Here is a 10,348-nt window from a genome sequence, read left to right as displayed (position 1 = left end):
CACTTATTTTCAATTATGAGTGAATTCACTATGATGGTTCATTCATCCGTCCATTACTAAACCATGATTTCGTACAAGGTAAAATCCAGTAATCTGGCAATTCAATAATGGCTAAAAGTTGGTCGGAGTGGGCATGCCATGCTCAGAAAATAGAATCCACAGAAACCCATATGCATCGTAGGCGGGATCGTGGGGAATAGCACCCTCCTCCAACTGCGAATACTTTGAAGCAGAAACCTTCAAAGCTACCCCAGACTCATCCTTGGCAAACACTTCTGGTTTTCATTCATAAGACCTCCGCGCCTTTTTTTTTTTTTTACAAAAAGGGGGGAACCAAAAAAAACACTACACCTCATCGAAACCAGATGCTGCTCGTCAGGGAATTAATTGGGGGGTGGGGTCGCCCATGACTTCTGCAGCTTTTTATAAAACCAGAAGGATGCAGTTTTCCTTCGTGGCGGACGGAAAGTTGCTCCTGTGCAGCAGTTGTGACCACTGCTGGAAGAGGTGCGCGCAAAGGAAAGGCGCTCGAATGCGACTAGGAGAAGGGGAGTGAGCGGCCCGTCCCACTTTGGGGGGGGGGATTAAAGGGAGGGGGAGGGGGAGGGTGGCGGCGGCCTGGAGATGTCAATGGCTCCCACCCACCCACCCGAGCAGCCCGGCCCGCGCCGTACTCCACAGCGCTGGCTGCAGCGGACTGGTCTGGTCAGGCGGCCTCAGAAGCCAACTCGCCCCAGAGCGCAGGTTCCTTTGTTGGCGGCTAAGTGGAGGGATGGCTGATTCCCATTAATCTCCCGCACTGGCCCCCGCCGTCTCCGTTTCCTGTCTTTGCATATTTCTCTGTCTCCTCGCTCCCTTCCCCCCTCTAGCTCCTCTACCAAAAGCGAGCGAGAGACCGGAGGGGGGGGGGGAATCCGCATCTGGCCAGGGAAGCGGTTAAGGAGCGAGGAGGCGTCGTCCAGCGAGCTGCTTCCGCAGCTTGGAACCCGCGTCTGCCTTTCTCTCAGCCGCGGGGCAGGAGCCGCCTAGGTAAGGAAGGGTGCGTTTGAGGGCGCGCGCGCGTGCGTGCGTGTGTGTGTGTGTGAGAGAGAGAGAGAGAGAGAGAAAAAGGAACAGAAAGTGAGGAGAAAAGCGGGGCGGGCGGAAAGATGAGGAGGGGGCCGCCTGGCTGGGAGCCGGGAAGGACAATGGGGTTCTTCGGTGTTTGAAGAAAGTCGCCGCCGGAGTTTGAGAGCGCATGAGAGAGAGGCAGAGAGAATGAGGAAAGGTTTCGGTCGCCTCTCGGTTGGACTCGTGGTCGCGCGGCGTCGTTGGGACGTTGCCTGGCTTTTGCGGGAGGGGTGGCTCGTTCGGAGTTGTTGAAACGCTTTCCCGCTCATCTCTTTCCTTTGGGAGGGAGACGTTAATGCAACTTTGAGATACGACGGCGGGGACTGCATCTCTCTCTCTCTCTCTCTCCCCCCCTCCACTTTTCCAGCCAATGGATTTGCGGCGTCCCATCTCGGTGGGTAGGTGGCGCTTCGACCTCGTAGCTCTCTGCCTAGGCGCTTCCTATGGCTGCAGAATCGGAGGCGGTTTTCGCACCGCGTCTCCCGTGTTAACCGGGTTGTGGTTTCGTGAATTAACCCGGTTGCCCAAGTTCACTTGCATGCCATCCGTACGCAGAGCGCGGGAATATCTCTGATGGCTCTCTAGTCTTGGGCTATAGTCTTGAAAAAGATCGCTGGCAAAGTCCTTGGAGACCACCAACGTCTTCCTGTGGAAGAGCTCTCCCAAATTTTAACTCTTTTATGAGACAGTTGCTCCGATGTAACGGTAAGAAGAATATTTCCAGGCTTCCTGCCCCCACCCCAACTTTTCTTCTCCCGGCTAAACACTCACTTCCTTCAACTTTGAAAGAGGAGAGCAGTGTTGGTGGAGGTCATTGTATCCTCCTGTTCTCCCCACCACCATCACCACCAGACTTTGGTTGAGGTTGCTGGAGAGACTAATATGATTACACTGATTTAACCTTTCTTCTGAAAGGATTAGACCACGTGTCTGTGATCTGGTGGAGAAAGCAGCATCTGGGTCTCTGAAAGATAAAACTCTTCCTGGTTCCATAATGTAATGAAAAAGCAGAATTCAAAACTATAACAGAAAGGCAAAATATCTTATATTACATATATTAACAGCAGCAAGAATTTCATATGCTCAATACTGGAAGAAAAACTCCATACCACCTGAAGGTTTAATAATCAAATTTTTTTTTAGAGTGTGTAGAAATGGATAAATTGACTATGGAATTGAAAGGGAAAACAGACACAGAATACAATGCAGTATGGGAAACATGGTTTATTTGGATTTATAATAGATATAAGAATAGAAAATATAAATAATGTATATAATAGATAAGAGGGTATGAAAGTATTGTGTATTGCAAGTTTTGATAGGACACATAAATGTATATATAATGTCACAGCGCTGTTTAATTATTGGTATTATGTATAAATGTATAAGGTATTATGTATAAACTCAATAAAGTATTATATAAAAAAAGAAAAAGCAGAATTCACTTAGTGATTGTGGGGGAAATTAGATCTCATGGTTGGAGTATGGATAGTATCCAAGTGTTTGCCTTATTTGCTCCAAGGAGCAACCTCATAAAAAAGCAACAAACTATAATGGATAATTCTATTTTCAGACTTCCATATCACTGAGAAGTCTTTTGGATACTTAGTATATTGGAGCACATCTGAACAAGAATAGTAATATTTGGAGATAGTGTGTAGATGACATTAATAAGGAGTTCTTTCATAATGGATTACCAATTTGATTTCCTTTAGTGAGTGGCAGACATATGTTCATTAGGACCCAAGTTGTGAGATAAAGTACACATAGAGTCTTTGTAGAAGTTGGAATCAATTCTCGCCCTTCCCTTTCTCATGAGGTTAGCAGAGCACAGGACCTGAATCTCTTTATTAATGAATTGAAGTTCTGCAGAGCTTTACGACAATCTATTTTCTGTTGGTAGAAACTCTCTCCTCAGCCCAATTCCAGGCTCACCTTGGTAGATGTAGTGTCATTGGACTTGAATAATGATATCAGATTGTCTTCACACTAGGTTTGAATTGGAGAGAAGAAAACAAAGTGGTTATGGAAGCATCCAAATCTGGCTGTTTTTTCTTCCAGGTTCCCAAAATTATTTAATTTCCTCCAGATATGTTAGATTATAATCCCTAGAACTGACAGGTCAGGAAAGGACCAGCTTGGAGATGGTTGCAATAACCCAATAGTAGTGCTTGTCCTATCCTTGTAGAGCAACTCTTGGAATCAAAGACTAATGGTGTGATTCACAGAATGGACTTCAGTTCCTTTTTGGAAGTCTTCAATATTAAACAATACTCCGTATTTGTACTATTAAACAAGGCTTCATTTTTCTGTAAGGCATTTAGAAAAAGAATTGCTGGTTCTCATCTGAATTCTGTATTGCAAAGCAATTAAAAACCAGAATGGAACATGTGGATTGCTAACAAATGTAGATAGAGGAAGAAATCCAGGACCTTGTTTTAAAAAGCATGTTTGCTGGAATGAACATATGGTTAAAATGTGCAAAAGGAATCATGGCTAACTGAAAAATTAAAATGTTGATTTTTGTATTAAAAAGGATGTAACGTGAATGGAGGTATAATACCAGGGCAAATCATCAGATTTGATGGACTACAATTACATCAAAATACTCTGACTATAGTAAAAATGAATGATGAGAGTTGTAGGCAAACTTTTCCAGAAGATACCCAGTTGGAGATTTTTTATTTTTATTTTTTGCTTTTGGTTAATTTCTGGATATTTGGAGGCATTTTGGACTAAACTTCATCTTCATTTCTATTTGCTGAATCAATATATTGTGCAGTAAATGGCACTTTGAGGGGACTTACCAGAAAATTAGTGTGGAACTCTTGATCAGATTAGAGACTCACTATTACTCTTTAAGTAAATTTGCTGAAATATGTATACTTTGGCACTGCTGGTATATATCGTTTTTTTGTGATTAGAGGAGCAATATTCATGAACCATGCAGCAGGATAATACATTTTTATACGAAAGAAATCTAAATAACTTTGGTGGACATTGGAAATACCATGCATATTTTTAAATTGTAATTTCCTGCTGTCTATTCAAATTCCCTATTTTTCAGGGTAGAGTAGATCAAATGGGTGCTTGCCAAAGAGTCAACAAGCATAAATTTATTCTGATTCTTTGGCATCACGTTATCAGAACTGATTTAGTCTGTGGACATTATGAGACCAGGTTTAGACAGGAAAGCTAATCCCAAAGCAGTTGCACGCCTTGCAGAATGTAAAGCCTTTCTGGATTATCAGGAACTTTGTTATTTACCTGCCTTGCTTCACCCATCCCCACAATGGGTGGCCATGCCTTTTCTTGAAGGTCACACATTTAGTTTTTGTCATGGCAGATTGAATCAGTTTTAAAAAAACAACAACTACTTATGCAGATTACCGTTTCAAATCAGCCTCAGTGTTTTCTAGGGTTTCCTGTATCATCTTACCATTCCTTCATTCAGGTATTTTGATACAATCTTCTCAATAGAAAAAGGCTGATCTGTGAAAAATAGGAGCTCTTTCATAACCAATATAGAAAGCCTAGTGAATGGGACATGCCTTCCCTTCTACAACCAGCACTAAACCATCCTCATGTCCTCCAGATGTTTTGGCTAGTGTCCTGAACACCAAATGGCTGGAGATGGTAGCTATAATTCAAAATATCTGAAGTAGAGAAGGATTATCATCCACTAGAATTACCTGGATCAGCACTGAAGCCCACAAAACAAAGGGAAGACTAGACTAGATTAGATTTTGGAGGTCTTCTAGTCCAACCCCCTGCTTAGGCAGGAAACCCTATACCATTTCAGACAAATGGTTATCCAATCTCTTCTTAAAAACTTCCAGTGTTGGAGCATTCACAACTTCTGGAGGCAAGTTGTTCCACTGAATAATTGTTCTAACTGTTAGGAAATTTCTCCTTAGTTCTAAGTTGCTTCTCTCCTTGATTAGTTTCCACCCATTGCTTCTTGTCCTGCCCTTTGTATAGTGTACATGTCTTTTTGTAGTAATTAATATACATTTAAATAGAAATGCACGGAATCCCACTAGAGTCAGCTAAGCCACTTAAGGCTTAGCTGAATGTAAATGTTCAGTGAATGGGTATCAGACTTGGACTGGACAAACTCTTTCAATAGCAGAGGTATTTAGATACTTGACTGACATTGAAGCTGGTGCTCCAAGCAAAGAACTGTCTGCCATAAATTAACTGCATGGTTACCAAAGTGTCAGAGTGATTGGCTTTATTTTTTAAATTCTCTATGGGACCATCTCCCAAGGCTTGGATACAGACTGTGCCTATAGCATTAATGGAAAATCGGTATTGTTTTTTTGGCAAGTGTATCTTTTAAAGGAAGTATACAACCCTTTATTACTCATTGCCATTGTGTAATGCATTGATGGTAATACACCATGGTGTGTCATTCTGTGTTAACGAGCTAGGCTAAAAGCATGGAACTGAATGCTTTTATACACTGTATTGTTTTTAATTTGTTTTCTGTAAATATTAATAGCCTTCTGGGAAAAATCACCAGAGAGGCTGGACATTCTCATTTAATTACTGGTGAAACGAATGTTACCATTAAAATATAGCTGAGTGGGATCTGCAGGATTGGAATGGTTGAAATGTAACTCAGAAATGTAAGCTATTTTAAGACTTAGCTCCAGTTTATCCAATAGCCTGTTTGTTACAAAAAACAAACAAAAACCCTTCAATGTTAAAACTATGAGGTTCAAAAGATCATGTGAAGCAGAAGCACTTTCATAAGTGGTATTATTTCTGCTGCTTTTACCCCAAAACTATTACATTCTGGATAATGAATAGACGGACCATTCCTGTGATATGTTCTGGCTGTATATTCCAGGCTTTAATTATGGGGAAAACAGTAGATCCCAGGACATTATAGCAGGGGTGTCAAACTTAATTTCATTGATAATGCATCAGAGTTATGTTTGACCTTGGGGGCCAAGGTGGGCATGGCCAGGATAGGCGTAGCCAGCCCGACATCACTCATGTCAGGGGCGCCTGTGACGACTCGAGCGCTCTGCCAGTGAAAACAGGCCCCCAACCTCTGTTTTTGGCTGCAACAGTCTCCTGCAACCCTCTGCCAGTGGAAACGGCACTTGGGAGGGTCACGCGCAGCCTTCCTGAGCTCCATTTTCACTGGCAGAGGCATTGCGGACTGGTCCTTTGCTGTTTCCAGGACAGCCGCATGGGCCTGATCTAAGTATCCCGGTCCATGGGCCTTGAGTTTGACACCCCTGCATTATAGAGAGAGTGATGCTGAGTTCATATTAAGCACTATTCTTTTCCATCCCTGGGTGTAGTCCTCATTTACAGAGGGATCCCTTTGACTGTCCAATCTTTCCCACTTGTATAGATTACAAGTATCTTATCTATGAACAATTATAATGGTCACAGATATGTTTGTTGAGACTTTCTGAAAGAGCCCGAAATTTTTTTATGTTTTTGAGTTCAATCAATGATGCTATTAAAGTCTGTCTGTCTATCCCCCCACTCCCTGAATGGCTACTTCTATAACCAATAGTGTCCTTGGTGGTTGAAATGTGCTGGACCCAGATGTCAAACTTGTGTCTATTAATTCTTTTGTACAAAGTTTGCCCCATTTGTCCCATGCAGTATCCAGAGGAACATTGCTGGCATGTGGGGTTCTTTGTGCTCTCTGAGCTTGGTTGTTTTCTTACAGATGTTTCATGATGGTACCTCTCACATTAGAGAACAACCATATGAGGGCATCTGTAATTTTGTGTATGTGTTGTTGGAGGGGTGCTGATTGTGTAGATATGGAGGCAAAGCAGATATCTGGATTTGTTGTAGGGTCTGATTCCCATGTTAGCATCACTGTGCTATTGTTTCTTATTCTTTGTGAAGGTTTGGTGATTGTATATGGGGATGAGCATGCCACCCAACACCTGAGAAAGTACAGTGCCATTGTCCAGTCTGGCCTGCAACATATTAATAATGTGGTTCAGTGGATTAAGTTGTAGATGATTAGTAATTCTCTTATTTAATTATTTGATTTCTAGGCAAGATTTATGAAAAGACAATCTGGTTCTGTTGATTTGTCTGCTAATCTTACTGGTTGGGCGGTTCAGTCTCCTGAATACCAGGTTGAATTGTTGAATACCAGACAGACAAGAAACAATGAATGGAAACTAATCAAGGAAAGAAGCAACCTGGCATTAAGGAGAAATTTCCTAACAGTGAGGACAATTAACCAGCAGAACAGCTTGCCTTCAGAAGTTGTGGGTGCTTCATCACTGGAGGTTTTTAAGAAGAGACTGGACAGTCACTTGTCTGAAATGGTATAGGGCAGAGGTCTCCAAACTTGGCAACTTTAAGACTTGTGGGCTTCAACTCTCAGAATTCTCCAGCCAGCTTGAAGCCCACAAGTCTTAAATTTGCCAAGTTTGGGGGGCCCTTGAGCAGGGGGGTGGACTAGAAGATCTCCAAGGTCCCTTCCAACTCTATTCTGCTTGATTGATTGAATCAATTGAGCATGGGTCAGAACAAATGAGGTGTAGCAAAGAGCTTGCTATATATGACAATGGGTAATGTACTTTGGATGGAAGCCTATAAATATGCTGACAATGGCATCAGTGGATCTCAAGCAAAGAGTCCATAATATGCCAAAATCTATAAGGCTGGCCTACAGTATTTTCTCAACTCTTATCCCCTGAAACCCTCCTCCATTCCCTGATGATTTTTGGTTTCCCACGGTGGTGACACAATACTGGGGCTCAATTGGAGCTCTGATATCCACCTAAGATTTGAAGTTTTTTATGTCTACTATTAAAAACAAAAAGATTAAAATAACTCTACATTTGAGTAATGTACAGAATACAGAATAACAGAGCTGGTGTTTTAGCATCATGTTAAATTCCTTCATTAAGCTTCATACCAAAAATACTGTAATGAATAGGAAGTTCCAGTTCAGTGTGGGAGGAAATCCTTATTGAGTTGTCTGACCCTCCATTTTTAAAACATGATGGAATAACTTATTACTTTTTTTATAAAAAGCTCCCTAGCCTTAGGGAACTAGAGAACATATTTGCATCTCTTACTATTATAATTCCTAGAATTTTAGGGACAGAATATCAAAAGCCCCTTTATGGATCCAAAGAAAGTAGAATTCTCCCTTGTCTCCCTTTCTTTACTTGGTGGTTGCATGTGGGCTGGCAGGGTGATGATGGAAAAGTCTAGGGAACCAAATGCAAATATTTGCATTCTCTTCTTAGCGTCAGTCATTCAGCTTGTAAACACACTGGGTTGTTAGTAAATGTCTTGCCAAGGTCTGTGGCAGTTTTGTTCCAAGAGTCTTGCTGGGGCCTTGGGAGGAATGGTTGAATATCTTGCCACTTTCCCGGCTTCCTAAAAGCATAAATATGAACTTTGATAGAAATAAAATTGTGCTTAAGGGTGAATTGAGGACAGAGAGAAGGATCAACTGAACCAATTAGATTAAGGATCAACTGAACCAATTAGATTAGAACAGACAAAACAGTGATTTTAGGAGTATTATGTTTCATAAACTTGCTTGTGTCCTTGCTAAGACCTTAGCTTTGAGAATGAAATTGTAACCCCTACTCTCAGTGTGGGAAGACGATGGTGTATATAAGCTAATACAGTATTGCATTTGAAGAAAAAGAAGGTGTGAATGCAGACTAGAAAACACATGAGTGAGATGACTTGTCATCTCTTTTCTTTGGGGTGGCTACCATTTTGTTTTGTCTAGCAAGCATTACTTCCTTGCCATTCACACGGAACTGCCATTCCATTACAGTAGACAGTGAATTCACTTCTACAGGACAAGTACCATTCCTTAAAGTGTGAAATTAGTATTTTAACTTTGAAAAGTTTAAAGCATCAATTTTATTCATAAAATTCTTCATCCCCCGCCCTCAACATAAACAAGATTGGAAGATGAAACCAGGTGGTTGTTGGTGGGTACTGATCAAATAGTGGTCCAGTTTGAGTAACATCTTGGGTACTGCAATCAGACACAATCCTATTGTGTAGGATAGGCATAGCCAACTTGTGGCTGCATGTGACACTGGACAGCTAGTAATGCAACCTCGCAAAACTATAAATGTAACATTATTATGTGATTTATATACACTAACTATCTTATATATTTTATATGTGGCCCAAGAGAATTCTTCTTCACTTAATGCGTCCCAGGCAAACCAAACGTTTGGACACCCATGGTGCAGGAATATTTAGTTTAACCACAGCTAGTTTCTTGTTTCCAACCATACGCCTCTGCAGCCCCTTTGCTCTTATTCTCAAAGGTTAGAAAGGCCTATAATTTGAGGGGCAGAAGGAGTATGAAAGACCTTTAAGCTGTCCTGCTGCTGGGAAACTCAATTGTAAAACAATAGCAGCCCTGGAAGCTGTTTCTGTTCTCAGTTCTTAAACTCTAATGCTGTGTCCCAAGAGCTGCGCCCAGTCTCAAGGATACGTACCCAGAAATAATCCTCTCTATGCTCAGTAGATAAGCGTGCTGGCACTGCAGTTTCAAACCAGCTTTGACTGAAGAAAACATGACAACTCTTAAGGGTTTAATTGTGTTGGCATTGTGCTTTTTTAACCCAATGAAGCTTGTTTTAGGCTGAAGCTGCATAAATGGGCTGTTAGTGACTTACAACCAGTCCTTGCACTTATGACCATCATAGCATCTCCATGGTTACATGATTGTATTCAGGCGCTTGGCAACTAGAATGTATTTATGATGATTGCAGTAACCTGTGGTCATTTGATTGCCATTTGTGACCTTCCCAGCTGGCTCCGACAAGCAAAATCAAGGTTTACTTAATAGCAGCATGATTCGCTGAACACTGCAGCAGTCTTACCAACTATTTCAAAAAAGGCTATAAAATTGGGCATGTCTCACTTAACCGTCTCTTGCTTAGTAACAGAAATACTAGTCCCAATTATGGTTGTACAGTGAGGACTACCTGTAATGCTATCTGACTGGACAAGTAAGCCCATGAAGAAAAATCCTGAGCAAGATTTTTAAAAAACCAACCCAACTCCAAAAATGCATAGTTAATATTATGGCATGTTACCTCTGCAATAATAATAAAAAAACATTCTAGCAATTTTATGGCTGAGTTCACACAATATGCTAATTGATGCTTTACTTTACCATAGTTTACTAAATAAAGTGCAGTTGGTTGGATTCACACAACATCATTCTATGTCACAAACCAAAGATTAGAAGCCA

General features: G+C 41.4%; 1 protein-coding gene across 2 annotated transcripts in view; it reads left to right on the top strand.

The window, feature by feature from the left end:
• Nucleotides 1–580: 580 nt before the first annotated feature.
• Nucleotides 581–10,348, top strand: part of DENND2B (DENN domain containing 2B) — a 153,364-nt gene continuing 143,596 nt past the window's right edge. The window contains exon 1 of one of the 2 annotated variants that reach the window (XM_026668353.2): nucleotides 581–1,029. The gene's annotated coding sequence lies outside the window, so the exon portion shown is untranslated. The remainder of the gene's footprint in view (nucleotides 1,030–10,348) is intronic. The other variant, XM_087950930.1, reaches the window with a different exon arrangement.

This window comes from Notechis scutatus, chromosome 1, assembly GCF_049901735.1.
Source record: "Notechis scutatus isolate UNSWTSFEM ecotype Mainland chromosome 1, rNotScu1.2, whole genome shotgun sequence".
In the NCBI taxonomy this organism is placed as follows: domain Eukaryota; kingdom Metazoa; phylum Chordata; class Lepidosauria; order Squamata; family Elapidae; genus Notechis; species Notechis scutatus.
Note: the sequence above shows the minus strand (reverse complement) of the source record. Positions and strands in the feature narration are given on the sequence as shown.